Genomic DNA, 22617 nt, shown 5'->3' with positions numbered 1-22617 from the left:
CACCAATCCCACAGTTGGAAAAAAGCTGAGCAGTGAAAAGTCCAATTTGTTTATACAATTTATACATTTATCAAAACATGATTCCTAACAAAGACAGTCCTTGTGTAGTTGTTAATGGCTACTGCATTTTCCCCGTGGTAATTAGATTCGAAACATCTCTACGTTAGTCCAGTGTCTTTAACAAAGCTTTACTCACTGCTGCTATTTTGTTAACAAGAAAGGAATCACAAACCCAGACCTCTTCTTCAAGATTCCTGAGCAACTCTCCAGAACTCTGCAATGTTACTGGGAATTGACACATCATTGGCTTTAGTATCAGAGAGTTCCTGGACTCTGTTATTTCCAGCACTAGTTTAGTCAGAAAGCTAGTCATCCCCTGGTGTGATTCTGTCCTGCACAGCTATTCTGAGGAGTGGTAGCCAGTTATCAATATCCCATGCCTCCCACACCAACGTGCATGTCTCTACCACATGTGGCAGACTAAGTGGGCACAGACATGAGCACTCCAAGCCTCAGAACTGTCTTTTCTCTTGTGAATTAAAGCCAACAAAGGTGATCACTTTAAGGTGGGTTCTGATGAAAATAAGCACCAGTTCTTAAAAAAAAAGTGATTGGGACAAAAGATGATCTACACATCTTTGAGGCAGAAGGAAGGAATTACAAAGAGAGTCCAGTTAAAATAATCCTGGCAACTTTGAAAATGTCTATTCAACCAACACTCTCCCTTGGGAGCTTTGAAATTGCACCTGAATATGTCAGTGGAAAGCCCCAGTAGCTAAAAGGAAGATACAGAGTCAGAAGAAGATGAGGAGGATGTAAAAGTCTTAAGTAATCTCCCCCCGAAACTGGCAACAAGTTTCTGCAGAAAAAAGTAAAACTTGGTGGAGGAGGAGGAGATTATGATGAAGGAGATGATGATGAACAAGAGGAGGAAGAAGGGGAGGAGGAAGAAGAGGAGGAGAAAGCAAATGAAAAAGCCAGGGAAGAAGTCCATATGAGATGAGATACTCTAACCAGAAATGAACAAAAATCAAACCAGAATGGAAGAGATTTAAAACCATCAACACCAAAACGAAAAAGTCAAGAGTTCTTCAAAAAAAAAAAAATAGAAGAAACTCCTAAAACACCAAAACAACCTATTTCTGTGGAAGACATTAAGGCAAAAATCACAAAGTAGTATGGGAAAAAAGTGGTTCTCCTCCCATAGTGGAAGCCAGGGGTCATTAATAACGTGAGGAACTGCTTCCAGGTGACTGACCAAAAAGCTACTCAAGATCTTTGGTAGTGGAGGAATTCTCTTTGAGAAAGCAATTTCAACAGTTTGAAATATTTTTACCTTACTTCTGCAGCAGTTGATATCTGGCTGTCCTTTTTATAATGCAAAGTGAGAACTTTCTCTACTGTGTCTGATAAATGCCATCCAGGTTCCACTGCCAGGAATGTGTTGTCTAAAAGGCCTGTTTAGTTTTCAAGGCTCAAACTCTACTATTAACTTGTTTTAAGCACATATGGAATGTTTGATAGGACATAGTAACAGTGGTAACCAGATGTGCAGCTGGTAAGAAAACAAAAACACATGTGAAAGCAACTTTGTATTTTAACAAATAAAAAACAAAAGCTAATCACTTCCTAAGACCCACACTGTCACCACAGAGCCTTCAGTCCCTCAAGTGACCTAAGCAGCTGCTCAAAACTGTCAAGTGAGTTGAGCCACTAATGAGTTATTCTGTGTCAAACTTACCTCAATGGTAGGCTTTCTCCTTCTCCCAAAACAAAGAAAGCACATCTGTGATTTGCAACCACTTGTTACCAGATCTGCTCTTGGCAGAGCCCTTTGTGTACAGAACAGAGCACTACTTCATATCTGGCTACTTCATATCCGTTTCTCAACAAAATCTTTTGAAAAGATGTCACTGTTTGGAACTTAGCACTTTCCCAGATGCTAAGTGCAACTTCTGTTAAGATTTTTGACGGGCTTTTTTGATGCCAACACACGCGTGAGAACACAGTGAGTCATTTTGACATGTCACGAGCAGTCAAGTCAAGTGTGGTACCAAGCACTGCAGGGGCTCCGTCTGCCCACAGTCAAGAATCTTCCTGGGCAAAATTTCACTTGGCTAAGAAATGCTGCATCATTTAGAAGCACTTGACAATGGTTATACCCTCCAAAAGCCGTTCTGAAATGGCACTTTCTTTGACGGTGTCAGCACACATAGACAACAAATAGGAGCTGTCTACACTGGGAAGTGGCAAGCATAATGCAGAAGAGATGAGTGTTGTCAGCTCCAGCATCAGTGGTGACATGTGGGGAAAATGTCACGTTATACAGAAAAGCCCATCATTTAGGAGAGGCGTTCTTTCAGTTATCTCCCCCTTGCTCTAAGTTACCACCAGCTTTATGTTTTCAGAAATAAAAAACATATTTCAAGATCTCTCTTGGGGAGATAGCAGAAGGTAACAGACTTGGCATTCAAGCCAACAGACATGAATTCAAGTCTCCAACAGTCACAGCAATGCTGAGTATGGAGACATACATCTGATACCAAGTTCCTGGAGGATCAGAAAGGGTAGGTATGGGGTTCCACTGACCTGCCACTTAGCTGAAACAGTGAGTTCCAGGCCCAGTAAGAGGCCCTGTCTCAGTATCTCCTTTGCCCTCTAACTTGGCTTCTGAGAAGACCCTTATATAGATGCCAACACAGGGACTCAAAACCCACCACCATCTGGGAGCTTGAAGAAAACAAGAGGCAGACATGACATCACCCAGAGATGAAGATCTTCAGGAAGCCACATTGCTCTGTTCAAGCATGACTCTGCCTCTACAGGGATTACATTCGTTGTTGAGGCCATCATCACTCTTCCAGGGCTACCCCACCAACATTCACAGCTACTGCAGCTAGAGCTGGAAGTTGAAGGGCACCGCCTTCTTCCTACACTTAGCATGTGGCACAAGAGTAGAACCTTATTTGCTTATTAGAAAAGCCTACCTGGAAAGTCAGTTGTCAGGTGAGACTGGAAAATGGAGTCTTCATGCTTTGTGCCTCAGTGACAGAGTGTAAGTATGAACTCAGTCCTCCCAGATAACTAGCATCCTGGAAAGTATAAACATTTAATTAACAACTATGTGGAAGTTTTCTTTTTTTCAGCTCTCTATTCTTTATTATAGAGTTCTGATCCCAACCAGAACGCAATAATAAAGGAGGAATGAGAGTAAAATTTGGACACCAAACCTTACCTGAGTCCTTAATATTTATTTCATATTCACCAAAAGCTAATATAGCAATTTGAACTACATGTCAAGAAAAGAAACATTACTTTTGTGTAGATACATACATGTGGGCACACATCTTAGTAAAATACCAAAATACTCTCCTATGACTAAACCTAATGGAGTAATTTGGTGGGCCTTCAGTAACTGGGATATTTCTAAATTACTGCTAGGCCCTGAAATTACTGCTGAAGAAGGCCAGAAAGGTTGGATCTGCATCAAATGGTGTCCTAGAACTGAAAGAACTAGATGCATGGTCCATCTCTAATCCAGAAGCAATCTCTAATCAATAACCACTGGCAAATGAAAAATTATTTTCCTCCAAGGAAGTCCCACCAGAAAACAAAATATTCTTAAGGGTAGGCCACATACCCAGCTGTAGATGGCCAACAAAAATTTAATCCAAGTATATATTTAAAGGTTTCTTATCTCACGATGTCCTGTCAGGGCTTTTTCTACTTATTTTTAATCTTATTTTTTATTTTTGTTTTCAAATAAGACACAGAAAGGGGAGTGGATCCATATGGGAAAGGAAGTAGGCAAGAACTTGGAGCAACACAGGACAGAGAAACCATTACTATAATATATTGTATGAAAAAAATCCATTTTCGATAAAAGAGGAAAAAAGAAAATAGTTAAGAAAGATAAGTTAATGCTCATTGGAAAAGAGATGGGCTGAGGTGATGGTTTAATGAGGTGAGGGTCAAGTATTTATTTCTTTTTCTTCTGAGAGGATGTATGAGAAATCGAAGGAGAGATAACCAAAGGAATTTTAAGAATAGGATGCCCGACACTTGACATGACTTAGATGTGGCATTCCATCCACACCCAGTCAGTGGGATTTTAAAAGAAAGAAAGAACTGGGTTTTGGAGAGGAGTTAGATTAGGAGCCACAAATCCATGAGTGGAGAATAAGGAAGTTAAGGAACTGGGCTGGAAACCTCATAGAATGCTAGGAATAGGAATGGTGTTTTCACGGGTGGAGCAAAATATTGTTGTAACCTTCCCAGGGTTTAGGACAACGAGCACTGTTATCCCATCGTCTGCTAGCTGCACACACACATCTGGCTCACAGGGTGTTCAGTGCAGCAGGAGTGTTTTGGTCCCATTGGTGGTCTGGGTCTCCCTTCCCTGACCTTTTTGGTTCCACTGTATTATACCTATGGGCCTATCATCTACTTTCAGACCACCACTTAGGGCCAATTTGTTGTTGTCATTGTTGTTGTTATTGTTTAAAAATCAGCTTTTGCAGGTTTGTGTCAATGTATATGATTTTATATAGATCTGACACTCAAAATGGCCCCTAGTCACTCAAACAGAAGGCCATGACTGGTTAGTCCTGGCTAGATTTGGAGCCAATGATAAGCCTGATATTGTTTCATTGTCTTTAAAAATTATTGTATTACAGATAAGCATGAAGAATTTGAGCAAATTACGATTACAAATGCCCTCCAAAGCACTAGACTAAGAGAATTTTATGAGCTGGGAATATATGCTGGCTGGTTTTAATGTCAGTTTAACATAGGCTAGAGTTGTTTTTGAAGATGAAACCACAAGAACTGGTGTCACGGGCTGGAGAGATGGCTCAGCGGTTAAGAGCACCCGACTACTCTTCCAGGGTCCTGAGTTCAATTCCCAGCAACCACATGGTGGCTCACAACCATCTGTAAAGGGATCTGATGCCCTTTTCTGGTGTATTTGAAGACAGCTACAGTGTACTTATATATAATGAAACAAATCTTTAAAAAAAAAAAAAAAAGAACTGGTGTCATTCAAGGCTGGCGGTCCTGGATGGTATAAGAAAGCAGGCTGGACACCCGCGGATCCCGGCCCGCAGCAGCTCTCTGCCCCCAGACCCTGTGAGAGAGAGACCCAACCGCCTGGTCAGGTGGGCACTCCTGAGGCTGCAGAGCGGAAGAGACCACCAACACTGCTCACCCCTGCCCACATCCCTGGCCCAAGAGGAAACTGTATAAGGCCTCTGGGCTCCCGTGGGGGAGGGCCCAGGAGCGGCAGGACCCCTGTGCCTGAGACACCACCAGAACCTGAAGGAAACAGACCGGATAAACAGTTCTCTGCACCCAAATCCCGTGGGAGGGAGAGCTAAACCTTCAGAGAGGCAGACAAGCCCAGGAAACCAGAAGAGACTGCTCTCTGCACACACATCTCGGACGCCAGAGGAAAAAGCCAAAGACCATCTGGAACCCTGGTGCACTGAAGCTCCCGGAAACGGCAGCACAGGTCTTCCTGGTTGCTGCCGCTGCAGAGAGCCCGTGGGCAGCACCCCACGAGCGAACTTGAGCCCCGGGACCACAGGTAAGACCAACTTTTCTGCTGCAAGAAAGCTGCCTGGTGAGCTTGGGACACACGGAAGCAGAATTTCTCTAGGACCCAGCACGTTCTGTGTTTACCGGAAGTCCCACACCCGCGCATCCCGGCCCGCAGCAGCTCTCTGCCCCCAGACCCTGTGAGAGAGAGACCCAACCGCCTGGTCAGGTGGGCACTCCTGAGGCTGCAGAGCGGAAGAGACCACCAACACTGCTCACCCCTGCCCACATCCCTGGCCCAAGAGGAAACTGTATAAGGCCTCTGGGCTCCCGTGGGGGAGGGCCCAGGAGCGGCAGGACCCCTGTGCCTGAGACACCACCAGAACCAGAAGGAAACAGACCGGATAAACAGTTCTCTGCACCCAAATCCCGTGGAAGGGAGAGCTGAACCTTCAGAGAGGCAGACAAGCCTGGGAAACCAGAAGAGACTGCTCTCTGCACACACATCTCGGACGCCAAAGGAAAAAGCCAAAGACCATCTGGAACCCTGGTGCACTGAAGCTCCCGGAAACGGCGGCACAGGTCTTCCTGGTTGCTGCCGCGGCAGAGAGCCCGTGGGTAGCACCCCACGAGCGAACTTGAGCCTTGGGACCACAGGTAAGACCAACTTTTCTGCTGCAAGAAAGCTGCCTAGTGAACTCAAGACACAGGCCCACAGGAACAGCTGAAGACCTGTAGAGAGGAAAAACCACACGCCCGAAAGCAGAACACTCTGTCCCCATAACTGACTGAAAGAGAGGAAAACAGGTCTACAGCACTCCTGACACACAGGCTTATAGGACAGTCTAGCCACTGTCAGAAATAGCAGAACAAAGTAACACTAGAGATAATCTGATGGCGAGAGGCAAGCGCAGGAAGCCAAGCAACAGAAACCAAGACTACATGGCACCATCGGAGCCCAATTCTCCCATCAAAACAAACATGGAATATCCAAACACACCAGAAAAGCAAGATCTAGTTCCAAAATCATTTTTGATCATGATGCTGGAGGACTTCAAGAAAGACGTGAAGAACTCCCTTAGAGAACAAGTAGAAGCCTACGGAGAGAAATCGCAAAAATGCCTGAAAGAATCGCAAAAATCCCTGAAACAATTCCAGGAAAACATAAATAAACAAGTAGAAGCCCATAGAGAGGAGACACAAAAATCCCTGAAAGAATTCCAGGAAAACATAAATAAACAAGTAGAAGCCCATAGAGAGGAGACACAAAAATCCCTGAAAGAATTCCAGGAAAACACAATCAAACAGTTGAAGGAATTAAAAATGGAAATAGAAGCAATCAAGAAAGAACACATGGAGACAACCCTGGATATAGAAAACCAAAAGAAGAGACAAGGAGCTGTAGATACAAGCTTCACCAACAGAATACAAGAGATGGAAGAGAGAATATCAGGAGCAGAAGATTCCATAGAAATCATTGACTCAACTGTCAAAGATAATGTAAAGCAGAAAAAGCTACTGGTCCAAAACATACAGGAAATCCAGGACTCAATGAGAAGATCAAACCTAAGGATAATAGGTATAGAAGAGAGTGAAGACTCCCAGCTCAAAGGACCAGTAAATATCTTCAACAAAATCATAGAAGAAAACTTCCCTAACCTAAAAAAAGAGATACCCACAGACATACAAGAAGCCTACAGAACTCCAAATAGATTGGACCAGAAAAGAAACACCTCCCGTCACATAATTGTCAAAACACCAAACGCACAAAATAAAGAAAGAATATTAAAAGCAGTAAGGGAAAAAGTCAAGTAACATATAAAGGGAGACCTATCAGAATCACACCAGACTTCTCGCCAGAAACTATGAAGGCCAGAAGATCCTGGACTGATGTTATACAGACCCTAAGAGAACACAAATGCCAGCCCAGGTTACTGTATCCAGCAAAACTCTCAATTAACATTGATGGAGAAACCAAGATATTCCATGACAAAACCAAATTTACACAATATCTTTCCACAAATCCAGCACTAAAAAGGATAATAAATGGTAAAGCCCAACATAAGGAGGCAAGCTATACCCTAGAAGAAGCAAGGAACTAATTGTCTTGGCAACAAAACAAAGAGAATGAAAGCACACAAACATAACCTCACATCCAAATATGAATATAACGGGAAGCAATAATCACTATTCCTTAATATCTCTCAATATCAATGGCCTCAACTCCCCAATAAAAAGACATAGATTAACAAACTGGATACACAACGAGGACCCTGCATTCTGCTGCCTACAGGAAACACACCTCAGAGACAAAGACAGACACTACCTCAGAGTGAAAGGCTGGAAAACAACTTTCCAAGCAAATGGTCAGAAGAAGCAAGCTGGAGTAGCCATTCTAATATCAAATAAAATCAATTTCCAACTAAAAGTCATCAAAAAAGATAAGGAAGGACACTTCATATTCATCAAAGGAAAAATCCACCAAGATGAACTCTCAATCCTAAATATCTATGCCCCAAATACAAGGGCACCTACATACGTAAAAGAAACCTTACTAAAGCTCAAAGCACACATTGCACCTCACACAATAATAGTGGGAGATTTCAACACACCACTCTCATCAATGGACAGATCATGGAAACAGAAATTAAACAGTGATGTCGACAGACTAAGAGAAGTCATGAGCCAAATGGACTTAACGGATATTTATAGAACATTCTATCCTAAAGCAAAAGGATATACCTTCTTCTCAGCTCCTCATGGTACTTTCTCCAAAATTGACCATATAATTGGTCAAAAAACGGGCCTCAACAGGTACAGAAAGATAGAAATAATCCCATGCGTGCTATCGGACCACCACAGCCTAAAACTGGTCTTCAACAACAATAAGGGAAGAATGCCCACATATACGTGGAAATTGAACAATGCTCTACTCAATGATAACCTGGTCAAGGAAGAAATAAAGAAAGAAATTAAAAACTTTTTAGAATTTAATGAAAATGAAGATACAACATACCCAAACTTATGGGACACAATGAAAGCTGTGCTAAGAGGAAAACTCATAGCGCTGAGTGCCTGCAGAAAGAAACAGGAAAGAGCCTATGTCAGCAGCTTGACAGCACACCTAAAAGCTCTAGAACAAAAAGAAGCAAATACACCCAGGAGGAGTAGAAGGCAGGAAATAATCAAACTCAGAGCTGAAATCAACCAAGTAGAAACAAAAAGGACCATAGAAAGAATCAACAGAACCAAAAGTTGGTTCTTTGAGAAAATCAACAAGATAGATAAACCCTTAGCCAGACTAACGAGAGGACACAGAGAGTGCATCCAAATTAACAAAATCAGAAATGAAAAGGGAGACATAACTACAGATTCAGAGGAAATTCAAAAATTATCAGATCTTACTATAAAAACCTATATTCAACAAAACTTGAAAATCTTCAGGAAATGGACAATTTCCTAGACAGATACCAGGTGTCGAAGTTAAATCAGGAACAGATAAACCAGTTAAACAACCCCATAACTCCTAAGGAAATAGAAGCAGTCATTAAAGGTCTCCCAACCAAAAAGAGCCCAGGTCCAGACAGGTTTAGTGCAGAATTCTATCAAACCTTCATAGAAGACCTCATACCAATATTATCCAAACTATTCCACAAAATTGAAGCAGATGGAGCCCTACCGAATTCCTTCTACGAAGCCACAATTACTCTTATACCTAAACCACACAAAGACACAACAAAGAAAGAGAACTTCAGACCAATTTCCCTTATGAATATCGACGCAAAAATACTCAATAAAATTCTGGCAAACCAAATTCAAGAGCACATCAAAACAATCATCCACCATGATCAAGTAGGCTTCATCCCAGGCATGCAGGGATGGTTTAATATACGGAAAACCATCAACGTGATCCATTATATAAACAAACTGAAAGAACAGAACCACATGATCATTTCATTAGATGCTGAGAAAGCATTTGACAAAATTCAACACCCCTTCATGATAAAAGTCCTGGAAAGAATAGGAATTCAAGGCCCATACCTAAACATAGTAAAAGCCATATACAGCAAACCAGTTGCTAACATTAAACTAAATGGAGAGAAACTTGAAGCAATCCCACTAAAATCAGGGACTAGACAAGGCTGCCCACTCTCTCCCTACTTATTCAATATAGTTCTTGAAGTTCTAGCCAGAGCAATCAGACAACAAAAGGAGATCAAGGGGATACAGATCGGAAAAGAAGAGGTCAAAATATCACTATTTGCAGATGACATGATAGTATATTTAAGTGATCCCAAAAGTTCCACCAGAGAACTACTAAAGCTGATAAACAACTTCAGCAAAGTGGCTGGGTATAAAATTAACTCAAATAAATCAGTTGCCTTCCTCTATACAAAAGAGAAACAAGCCGAGAAAGAAATTAGGGAAACGACACCCTTCATAATAGACCCAAATAATATAAAGTACCTCGGTGTGACTTTAACCAAGCAAGTAAAAGATCTGTACAATAAGAACATCAAGACACTGAGGAAAGAAATTGAAGAAGACCTCAGAAGATGGAAAGATCTCCCATGCTCATGGATTGGCAGGATTAATATAGTAAAAATGGCCATTTTACCAAAAGCAATCTACAGATTCAATGCAATCCCCATCAAAATACCAATCCAATTCTTCAAAGAGTTAGACAGAACAATTTGCAAATTCATCTGGAATAACAAAAAACCCAGGATAGCTAAAGCTATCCTCAACAATAAAAGGACTTCAGGGGGAATCACTATCCCTGAACTCAAGCAGTATTACAGAGCAATAGTGATAAAAACTGCATGGTATTGGTACAGAGACAGACAGATAGACCAATGGAATAGAATTGAAGACCCAGAAATGAACCCACACACCTATGGTCACTTGATTTTTGACAAAGGAGCCAAAACCATCCAATGGAAAAAAGATAGCATTTTCAGCAAATGGTGCTGGTTCAACGGGAGGGCAACATGTAGAAGAATGCAGATCGATCCATGCTTAGCACCCTGTACAAAGCTTAAGTCCAAGTGGATCAAGGACCTCCACATCAAACCAGACACACTCAAACTAATAGAAGAAAAACTAGGGAAGCATCTGGAACACATGGGCACTGGAAAAAATTTCCTGAACAAAACACCAATGGCTTATGCTCTAAGATCAAGAATCGACAAATGGGATCTCATAAAACTGCAAAGCTTCTGTAAGGCAAAGGACACTGTGGTTAGGACAAAACGGCAACCAACAGATTGGGAAAAGATCTTTACCAATCCTACAACAGATAGAGGCCTTATATCCAAAATATACAAAGAACTCAAGAAGTTAGACCGCAGGGAAACAAATAACCCTATTAAAAAATGGGGTTCAGAGCTAAACAAAGAATTCACAGCTGAGGAATGCGGAATGGCTGAGAAACACCTAAAGAAATGCTCAACATCTTTAGTCATAAGGGAAATGCAAATCAAAACAACCCTGAGATTTCACCTCACACCAGTGAGAATGGCTAAGATCAAAAACTCAGGTGACAGCAGATGCTGGCGAGGATGTGGAGAAAGAGGAACACTCCTCCATTGTTGGTGGGATTGCAGACTGGTAAAACCATTCTGGAAATCAGTCTGGAGGTTCCTCAGAAAATTGGACATTGAACTGCCTGAGGATCCAGCTATACCTCTCTTGGGCATATACCCAAAAGATGCCTCAACATATAAAAGAGACACGTGCTCCACTATGTTCATCGCAGCCTTATTTATAATAGCCAGAAAATGGAAAGAACCCAGATGCCCTTCAACAGAGGAATGGATACAGAAAATGTGGTACATCTACACAATGGAATATTACTCAGCTATCAAAAACAACGAGTTTATGAAATTCGTGGGCAAATGGTTGGAACTGGAAAATATCATCCTGAGTGAGCTAACCCAATCACAGAAAGACATACATGGTATGCACTCATTGATAAGTGGCTATTAGCCCAAATGCTTGAATTACCCTAGATGCCTAGAACAAACGAAACTCAAGACGGATGATCAAAATGTGAATGCTTCACTCCTTCTTTAAATGAGGAAAAAGAATACCCTTGGCTGGGAAGGGAGAGGCAAAGATTAAAACAGAGACTGAAAGAACACCCATTCAGAGCCTGCCCCACAGGTGGCCCATACATATACAGCCACCCAATTGGACAAGATGGATGAAGCAAAGAAGTGCAGACCGACAGGAGCCGGATGTAGATCGCTCCTGAGAGACACAGCCAGAATACAGCAAATACAGAGGCGAATGCCAGCAGCAAACCACTGAACTGAGAATAGGTCCCCCGTTGAAGGAATCAGAGAAAGAACTGGAAGAGCTTGAAGGGGCTCGAGACCCCAAAAGTACAACAATGTCTAGCAACCAGAGCTTCCAGGGAATAAGCCACTACCTAAATACTATACATGGACTGACCCTGGACTCTGACCCCATAGGTAGCAATGAATATCCTAGTAAGAGCACCAGTGGAAGGGGAAGCCCTGGGTCCTGCTAAGACTGAACCCCCAGTGAACTAGACTATGGGGGGAGGGCGGCAATGGGGGGAGGGTTGGGAGGGGGTCACCCATAAGGAAGGGGAGGGGGGAGGGGGATGTTTGCCCGGAAACCGGGAAAGGGAATAACACTTGAAATGTATATAAGAAATACTCAAGTTAATAAAATTAAAAAATAAAAAAATAAAATAAAAAAGAAAGCAGGCTGAGCAAGCAATGAAGAGCAAGTCAGTGTGCAGCACTCCTCCATGACTTCTGATTTAGTGCCTGACTGTAGGTTTCTGCTTTTAGTTCCTGCCCTAACTTCCCTCAAAGATGGACCGGTTTCTGGGAATATGGGATGACATAAACCCTTTCCTCCCCAAGTTGCTTCTGGCCATGCTATTTATCACAGCAATAGGAGCCCTAACAAAGGCAAGATGGTAATGCATACCTGTAATTACAGCACCTAAGAGGGTGAGGCAACAGAATCTCAAGTTTGGGACCAGAGTGATGGCTCAGCAGTTAAGAGTACTTGCTGCTCTTGGAAGGATACAAGTTATTTTCCCAGAGCCCATCTTGGTGGCCCAAAGGGGACTCTAATCCTTCCTCTAGACTGCAAGGGCACCTAAATGTATGGGCACACAAACACACACACACACACACACACACACACACACACACACACACAAAACACAACACAGTTTTAAAGGGAAAATCTCGAGATCAAGGTTAGCTTGACTACATAGTGAACCCTAATCCAGCTGGGGTTATATAATAAGACACATTAAAATATGAGGTTCGGTGAGGAGGAATATTAGATTCTGATTCCTCATCTTGTATTGACACAGCTTTCTGTTAGCCCTAGGCCTAGAATCAAAGGCATTTACTAAATTAAAGAGATGAGTGTTGGGATGTGAGAGGGCTAAGTCAACAAAGTGCTTGCATAAGGATCTAAGCTCAATCTCGAGAGTCCCAAGTAAAAGCCTGGTATGTACTTGTATTCACAGCATAGGGCAGAGTCATAGTATGATACCATTTCTGGGGATACATAAATATATATTCATTCCAGATGGGGAGCTGACAACAACCCAGAGTACATATACCATCCAAGTCCAACTTGGTGCACCAGTGAGTTTTATTGGGGTTACTTGGGAACGGAATGGACTCACAGAGAGTCCTATCATCCAAATCATACCCTAGCATAGGTGACAGCTCACAAAAGCTGGAAACCTGGTGTCTTAGTCAAGGTTTCTATTCTTGCACAAACACCATGACCAAGAAGCAAGTTGGGGAGGAAAGGGTTTATTCAGCTTACACTTCCACATGGCTGTTCATCACCAAAGGAAGTCAGGACTGGAACTCACACAGGTCAGGAAGCAGTGGTTGATGCAGAGGCCATGGAGGGATGTTACTTACTAACTTGCTTACTCTGGCTTGCTCGGCTTTCTCTCTTATAAAACCCAAGATTACCAGTACAGGGACAGCATCACCCACAATGGGCTGGGTCCTCCCGACTTGATCACTAGTCGAGAAAATATTTTACAGCTGAGTCTCATGGAAGCTTTTCCTCAAATGAGGCTCCTTTCTCTGTGATAACTCCAGCTTATGTCAAGTTGACATACAAAACCAACCATTATACCTGGAGAGCATTGGACAAATGATGAACCAGCTTCCCTCTATCTTAGGCTTGAAAGTCATGTTATAGTAAAGATTCATTCCTGTTCATGAGTAAAATCTCTGTTTCTCAAGGATTACGTCCCACCTGTGATCTTAACTACAAATGGTTCTGTGCTGCCTGTTCCAGAAAACTAAGTTCCAGGCAACCATGTCTTTGTTTCAAGAAATTGTTATACCTACCTTAAGACCACCTTGCAATCATGTCTGTTTCAGAAGGTTGTTATAACAAATTTGTTAGGCTTGTATTCAGCTCCTGTAACTCTGCTTATTTTATCCACCAAATCCCCCATTTGAAAACACCCTTACCCTTGAGCTACAAAAACTTTGTCTTCCTTGAGTCTAATGCTGAACTCTGAAACCCTTCCTTTAGGGTGAGACAGCTCATGCACACAAACAAAAAGGCTTGTTGCTCATGATGCTTTCAGTTGGTATAGGAACCAGAGCCAAGGGAAAAGCATCCTGCCACTAGCTTGACTCAGAGCTTCTGAGACTTGGAAATCCCTGTCCCATGACTTATGTCCTTCACTGTAACTCCCCTAGGGACACAGAGATCACTGCAGTATTCACGTACTTCACAGGCCCAAGAAACCTCCAAAAGCATGTGCTGAGGACTCAGGGGCTGAGGACTGGGGTAAGCTCCGTAGTACCTTGTCTAATGGTACATCTGTCCAATGTATACAAGGCTCTGGGATAGACTACCAGAATACCCAGCACCAATTTAAAATACAAAGAATTTCTAGTCATCCTGAGACTGTGTGACCATTTAAGATCCTGCACAGAGGCTCCCTTCATTCACTAAGCATTTACAGAAAACACACTGTGATCTTAAGCTCTGTGTTAAACATGGTAAGCATAGCAAAAAAAAAAAAAATCTCAGGTTTCTTGAAGCTTGCCTTGCTGTACTTTTCCAATACCTCACTGTACATGCTTCAAGAATCCTATAAAAGCCCTTCCTCTCATCCAGACATCTGTTGTCTCTCTTCCATTCAGAGGCAGCCACCATTCTGCTCTTCTCCCCAGCAAATCTCTTATGTGAAGTTTGCTGCGTGGTGTGACTCTTGTGGCATTCCTTTGGCCCCCATCTGACAAAATGTCCTTGTGCAAAAAAAAAAAAAACCACTTCAGTCAGTGGCCTTTCTCCCCTAATCTTTGGGATTAACTCAACCTACAGGCAACTGGACAGGTTGGAGAGTGTCCTTTCCAGGTGGCTTAGTCTGCCTTAGCCTCTTCTAGGCAGCTTAGCTTAGAATGTCTTTCAGCAGTACTTACAACTTATATAAGCTAGGTGAGGGAGAAGCCTTGTCAGTCTTGTCAGTTTCAGGGACTTCTGCCAAGTCCTACATGGTCATGGAAGGGACAGCATAATATTGTTCCCACCCCTGGAACAAAGCCAGCTCGGTGTGAGCTCCCTGAGTGTTGATGGTTGCTAGGCATGAGGTTTATTTATATACACACACATATACATACATACATACACACACGCGTGCACACGCGCACGCGCGCGCGCACACACACACACACAGAGAGAGAGAGAGAGAGAGAGACATACACAACACACACACACACACACACACACACACACATATATATATATATATATATATATATATATATATATATATATATATATACCTCATGTTCCTCCTTCAGGAAATATTCTCCCTGCCACAGTTATCAGGGAATGTCCTCTCTGTCAAGGTTAATGTCTCTGACATGTTAATCAGAGACAGCAGGAGTCAAAGAGGCAAGGGTGTATCTATGTCCTTAGCAAAAATGGCAAACACTGTGACCTTCAGGTCAGCCCTTAAGGCTGTGGGAAAGAACTCTGAAAACATATAAACAGAATTTCTCAACTATGCAATATATAAGGATGCAATATGAATTATACAAGGGGCTCCATGGATCTTAAAAAATATACACAGAGACAGCTGCACTATGAGCCAACTTGTCAAAAAGATAGAAAGGCAGGCAGATTCCTGAGTTCAAGGTCAGCCTGAGACATCAAATTTAGGACCAAGCATGGTGAGAGTGGTGATCTCAGAGTTGGATCCCACACAGCTTATTGTCTGTGCTTACAAAACCAGCCAGATCTCTGAAATCATTTGCAATGTTAAGAAAAACATGCTTGATGTCTCTTACTAGGAGTCAAGGAGCTTAGGTCAAAGAATGCTGATTGGTGGGATAATCAAAAAGGAACCTGAGGTGAATGATTGAATTAATGTGTAAATAAAAGAAAGGGCTTTGGTCTGTGAGAGCTGAGTTGTCTGGTGATCTTCAGAACACTGTCTCAAGCTGTCACCTTGTACCTATGATTTGATTTCAAGTTGTTCTTTTCACCCCTCCCAAACTCCCCTTCCTCAGAACCCCTCTCCACACCAGGGCTGGTCCTGATTTCCTGAAGCTTTAAGTTGTTTACTTCCCAAACCCATGAGACTCTTAAGAGATGGAATGTTTTTTCTCCTCTTAGAGCACCTTGTTTCACTTTACCCTGTGGTTTCCTGTGTCTTAACAAGCTGCCCATCAATATTGAAGATTTTAATCTCAGAGGAAACTGCTACACAACAGGGGAACAGAGATAGCCAGATCCCTGGGCTTGCTAGGCAGTCAACTTCGCTTACCTGGTGAACTTCAGACCTGTGAGAGACCTTCTCTCAAAAACAAAGAGCTATGTGGTGGCTGAGGTCATGAACCACCTGCTGGGAAGGAATTTTTCAAATTGCTGGTTCGTTAACACCATCCCAGACTAAATGAATCAGATCAAGGAGACAAGGCCTAGGATCTGCTGTCTTGATTCTCCAGGTAATTCTAATATTTGAGAAGCACTCAAATATATGGCCAGAGGCATTACAGGGGGAACTTTTGTTTCCCACCTGCAAAACACTAATATCAGCATTGCACAAGCCTTCTGAAAACATTTTTGTTGCTCTAACAATGTGGTGATAGAGACCTAAAATATAGATGTGACTACAAAAGTAGATGTAACATCATGTTGGATCATATGCCTATAAGCCCAGAACTCTGAAGTCGGAGGCAAGATCTTGAGTTCAAGACTTCGTTTACACAGTGAGACCCTCTCTCCAGGAAAAGAAAAAAAAACATACAGAAATCAATATACCTATAGTTTGGGAAGCAAAATACTACCTTCTGCCTCAGATGTTGCTCTTTCAAGTTTATTTGCTATGAAACATTGCTGAACAATTATTTGAAAACTCACAAGCGAAACTTTTAAACACTAGCATGGTGTGTTTCACTGAGGGAGCTGGCCAAATGAGATGCAAGGTTGAGTGGATAGAAATATAGACTGCCAGAAGTTTAGTAGTCCATCTTCTTTAAATCATTAGCAAGCAATTAATGGGGAAAAACAAAACATCTCCAGACATAAATGAAATGTTTGTTTAATGATCAACTCACTTGGAAATAGACTGTGACCAAACAAATGGTCTTAGAATCTCTCGAGCAATTTCTTATTGCTGTAGGTTTCTTGTCTACATTTATAAGGCAACTAATTATATAAATATACCAGGTTTCATTTGCTCATTAATTTAACCAAATGGATTTTTCTTTTTCTTTTATTTTGGTGCTGGGAAAAAAGCAAGAACCTACAACATGCTAAGCAAGTACTCTGCTTCTGGGCTGACACCTAGCCCCACCCCATGCCCAAACACACATCTGTGGTCTGTGCTACCACTGGAGGCATGTTGATGTTTGAGGTCCACGCTGCCTCCAGGGACAGTCTTGAGGTCATTGCCCCATTTTGCCTCTGACTGTTAAAGCCAAGGAAGATTCTTTTATAATGGTATCAATGACTACAGACTCATAATTGAGAATGAGAGACATTGAAGGCTTCTATGACAATCTCTCTCACACTCCCCACCCCCCAAAAAAGAAACGGTGTAGACAGGAAGTCATTGAAGAAAGACTTTGGAAATTGTGATAAAGATGCTGATGAGGGGGTCTTCACAGTTGATGGCTTCTGGCAGAAGTGTGGGGAAGGACTCAATTATCTTTGAGAGGTTGACCACTGGGAGTTTGACCATGCTCCAGTGAGCATATGGGCAACGCAACTTTGACTTGATGTAATTTTTACTTTTCTTTTGAGGGGAGGCACAAGAGCGGTAGGGGGCACCTAGGAGGACTGGAAAGGGAGTATGATAGGTTTCATTGTAGGAAATATGCAAATAATCAATAAAAATAGTATGTTGGAAAAGTGTTTTAACAGCTTTCAAGCACTGTGCTGGGTACTAGAGAAGTAAAAAGTACACAAATCAAAAATTAAATTCCCAGCCAGGAATGTGATGTATGCTCCTAATACCATCATTTGGGAAGTAGAAAGGATCTATGTGAGTTCAAAGCTAGCCTGGTCTACACAGCAAGTTTTAGGCAGGCCAATATCTCAGAAGAAGCAGGCAAACAGAATTAAATCCTAAATCAAAATGTTCATAACACTATTGATTTTTTAAAATCTCCTGGGGCTGGAGAGATGGCTCAGAGTAGTTCAGAGCACTATCTGCTCTTCCAGAGGTCCTGAGTTCAATCCCCAGTAATCACATGGTGGTTTACAACCATCAATAATGTGATTATCTGATGCCCTCTTCTGGCATGTAGGTATACATGCAGATAGGATGCTCACATACATAAAATTAATAAATCTCTTTTTAAAAGAAAGAATCTTCTTTCTCCACTTATAAAATAGTAACAATTTTTTTAATTGATTTACTTTATTGTATATGTATGGATACTTTGCCTGCACACATTTTATTTGAGCATCACATGCAGTTCCCAAAGTGGCCAGAAGAGGGCAGGAGATCCTGCGAAATCAGAGTTCCAGTGTCAGCAGCCTGGTAGGTTCTCTGGAGGAGCACCAAGCTTTCTCAACCACTGTGCCATCTCTCCAACCAGACCTTGACCAAGGGGTAGTAATGAAGTTTGAGTGGGAGCTTCAGTTGTACCCACTCATCTTTTACGCTCAATCTCTTCTCTTCATCATTTGTTATAACAGGAGATGGCTCTGCACTGGTCTCGGTGCCCTTTCTCTTCCCAGGAAACTCATGACCCCTGCACAAGGATAGGCCAACAGAAGACTGAGTTATTACTGGGAAGGCACCAAATCCTCAGCATTCTCACAGCCTAACTGAGGCTAATATAAAGAGGTGCCAGGTTCACCTTTCTTTTATCATTAGGAATAGGAAATTAATCTTCATCCATAGAGTTGATTTCATAATTCATAACCAGTTGTCTTTATCATTATTAAATTCACAATTCAATAAGAGTAGTGTCCTTTCAGGGGGAAAAACTGGTTTTTTAAGGCAGTGAATGATGGCTATGAGAACAGAAAGGGATCTTGATCCTGGTCTCTCTCCTGCTGCTCACTGTTTCCAAGCTCAGTGCAGGTCTGTCTAAAACACAAGAAACCAAGGGACCTATGCCGTCCTTCACAACATCCCTGGTGCCTTATTTGGGGCTTCTATTGCTGTGAAGAGACACTTTGACCACAGCTACTTTTTTTTTTATTCTTTGTTTTTCTTTTCAATATTTATTTACACTTTAAATATTATTCCCTTCCCAGACATAAGCACTCTATCCCATCCCTCTTCCCCCTTCTTCTATGAAGGTGTCCCTCTCTGAAACCAATCCCCCTTCCCACTCTGACATTCTCCTACACTGGTGTGTCCAGTCTTGACAGGACCAAAGGCTTCTCCTCTCATTGGGGTCCAACGAGGACATCCTCTGCTACATATCCAGTTGGAGTCATTGGTCTTTCGATGTATAGTCTTTGGGTAGTGGTTTAGCCCCTGGTCTCTCTGGTTGGTTGGTATTGTTATGGGCTTGCAAGCCCCTTCTGCTCCTTCAATCCTTTCTCTAATTGCTCCAGTGGGGACCCTGTTCTCAGTTCAATGGATTGACCACAGCTACTTTTATCAGGAAAAGATTTCACTGGAGCTGGCTTACAGTTCAAAGTTTTAGTTCATTGTTGTCATGGAGGGAGCATAGCAGCATACAGGCAGACATGGTCATGGAGAAGGAGCCAAGAATTCTATATCAGAATTGGTAGGCAGCATGAAGAGAGAAGGTCACTGGGCTGGGCCCATCAAGAATTTCAAAGCCTCAAAGCTCACTCACTGGGACATACTACCTCCAAAAAGGCCACACCTCCTAATAGTGCCATTCCCTGTGAGCCTATGGGATATATTTTCATTAAAACCACTATGTTCCACTCCCTGAACCCCATAGGCTTGAAGCCATAGCATACTGCAAAAAACCATTCATTCAGTCTCTACAACCTCCTCTGGATAAGAGGAGGGAGGGAAAACTGTAGTCAGGATGTAAATTAATTAATTAATTAACTAATTAATTAATTTTAAAAAGAAGACAAAAAAAGCATTCAATCCGACTTTAAAAGTCTCCATAGTCTATCAGTCTCAAGCCTGTTTAAAAGACCAAAGTTCCAAATCTCTCCGGAGACTCGTGGTGATCTCTTAACTGTAATCCCCTCTATAATCAAAATCAAAAAGCACATCACATACTTCCAACATACAATGGCACAGAATATACATTACCATTCCAAAAGGGAAGAAAGGGAGCACAGTGAGGAAATACTGAACCAAAGCAAGACTGAAAACCAGAAGACAAACTCCAAACTCCGAGTCTCCATGTCGGACATCAAAGCACTGTTCAGAGCTCCAACTCCTTTCAGCGCTGTTGGCTTCCATCCACTTCTCTCTTGTGGTTTTGCTCCCTGTTCGCCGCTTTCCTCAGCAGGTATCCCAATTCCAATATTTTGTGGTCTCTAATGCAATGCAGGCTTCATAGCTTTACAAATGGCCTCTCTAGGCCTCCATGCAGGGACACCCCTGCCACATATCTGGCCTTAGCAGTTATCCTTAGTCAAGGAGATAGATTCCGTACCCCTTTCTTGTACCTTTGACCTTAAAGCCACAATCACATGTCTGAAGCTACCAAATTCTGGGACTGGGACATGACCCCCTTGTTCAAACACATCACCAGCTCTCTATTTTCGATTGTCTCCTTTACTGTCTTAAGTCTGGCTGTCCTGAAATTCAGTCTGTAGACCAAGCTGGCCTCAAAGTCAGAGATCCACCTGTCCCCATCTTCCCAGAGCTAGAATTAGTCACTGTGATGAACTAATGTGTGATGGATATATAGGAAAGATGGGAGACTGGGGCAGTGTGTGGGCTGTGGAGAGAGAAGGAACAGGAGACATGACAGCAGTGAGAGGCATGAGAAGGCTGAGGTCAACAGTGGAACAAGTCATTGACTAATGGGGTCAGCAGGGTGGTGTGTGACACCCTGGAGCTTACAAAGATGCAGAATCAGCCCCCTAAAACTCCTCCCAGTCATGGGATCTCCCTGGCTCTGAGCAATGACAGAGGCTGAGATATGGAACATTTCCCTCCTGGACTGGACTTCCTTGAAAGACCACTGTGTTTCGTGATGCCACTGTGGGCATCAGTGGTCCTGATGCTGCCAAGGCCCTGGTTGTTGTTCATGATTCACATTATCACCTAATACCATGTGTATGCCCATAGTCTATGCCACAGCCTGAAACCTTGTTGATGTCCTTGGGCCAAGCTGTCACAGAGAGCCATGTTGATGTGTGTGGCCTATACTGCCATCTGAGGCCTTGATGATGTCTGGGTATATACTGTCACCAAGGGCCATGTCTGGGTCCAAAATCCTACTGCAGCCAGAGCCTGTGTTGTTGTTCATTGCCTGTGTTACCAGAGAAGGCCATATGGATGTCTGTGGTCTATGCTATGGGTCTACCCATAACTGGCTGAAAGAAAACAGGAAAACAGGTATACAACACTCCTGACACACAGGCCTATAGGACAGTCTAGCCAGTGTTAGAAATAGCAGAACAAGGTAACACCAGAGACAACCTGATGGCAAGAGGCAAGCACGAGAACCCAAGCAACAGGAAACAAGACTACATGCCATCATCAGAGCCCAATTCTCCTACCAAAGCAAACACTGAATATCCAAACACATCAGAAAAACAAGATCTAGATTTTAAATCGCATTTGATCATGATGATGGAGGACTTCAAGAAAGACATAAAGAATTCCCTTAGAGAAATGCAAGAAAACAAAAATAAACATGTAGAAGCCTGTAGAGAGGAAACACAAAAATCCCTGAAAGAATTACAGGAAAACACAATCAAACAGGTGAAGGAATTAAAAATGGAAGTAAAAGCAATAAAGAAGACACAAAGGGAGACAACCCCGGATATAGAAAACCAAAGGAAGAGACAAGGAGCCATAGATACAAGCATCACCAGCAGAATACAAGAGATAGAAGACAGAATCTCAGGAGCAAAAGATTCCATAGAAATCATCGACACAACTGTCAAAAACAATGTAAAGCAGAAAAAGCTACTGGTCCAAAACATACAGGAAATCCAGGACTCAATGAGAAGATCAAACCTAAGGATAATAGGTATAGAAGAAAGTGAAGACTCCCAGCTCAAAGGACCAGTAAATATCTTCAACAAAATCATAGAAGAAAACTTCCCTAACCTAAAGAAAGAGATGCCCATAAACATACAAGAAGCCTACAGAACTCCAAATAGATTGGACCAGAAAAGAAACTCCTCCTGTCACATAATAGTCAAAACACCAAAGGCACAAAACAAAGAAAAAATATTAAAAGCAGTAAGGGGAAAAGGTCAAGTAACATATGAAGACAGACCTATCAGAATTACACCACACTTCTCACCAGAGACTATGAAAGCCAGAAGATCCTGGACAGATGTCATACAAACCCTAAGAGAACACAAATGCTAGCCCAGGTTAATGTATCCAGAAAAACTCTCAATTAACATACATGGAAAAACCAAGAGACACCATGAAAAAACTAAATTTACACAATA

The 22617-nt window shown here is 42.3% G+C and overlaps 1 protein-coding gene across 1 annotated transcript in view; it reads right to left on the bottom strand.

Moving 5' to 3' along the window:
* The window catches only part of Otol1 (otolin 1), a 142587-nt gene that overhangs the window by 66877 nt on the left and 53093 nt on the right, over window positions 1–22617 (bottom strand). The window contains exon 3 of the mRNA XM_006232488.5: window positions 2988–3092. The gene's annotated coding sequence lies outside the window, so the exon portion shown is untranslated. The remainder of the gene's footprint in view (window positions 1–2987; window positions 3093–22617) is intronic.

The sequence above is a fragment of the Rattus norvegicus genome, chromosome 2 (assembly GCF_036323735.1).
Source record: "Rattus norvegicus strain BN/NHsdMcwi chromosome 2, GRCr8, whole genome shotgun sequence".
In the NCBI taxonomy this organism is placed as follows: domain Eukaryota; kingdom Metazoa; phylum Chordata; class Mammalia; order Rodentia; family Muridae; genus Rattus; species Rattus norvegicus.
Note: the sequence above shows the minus strand (reverse complement) of the source record. Positions and strands in the feature narration are given on the sequence as shown.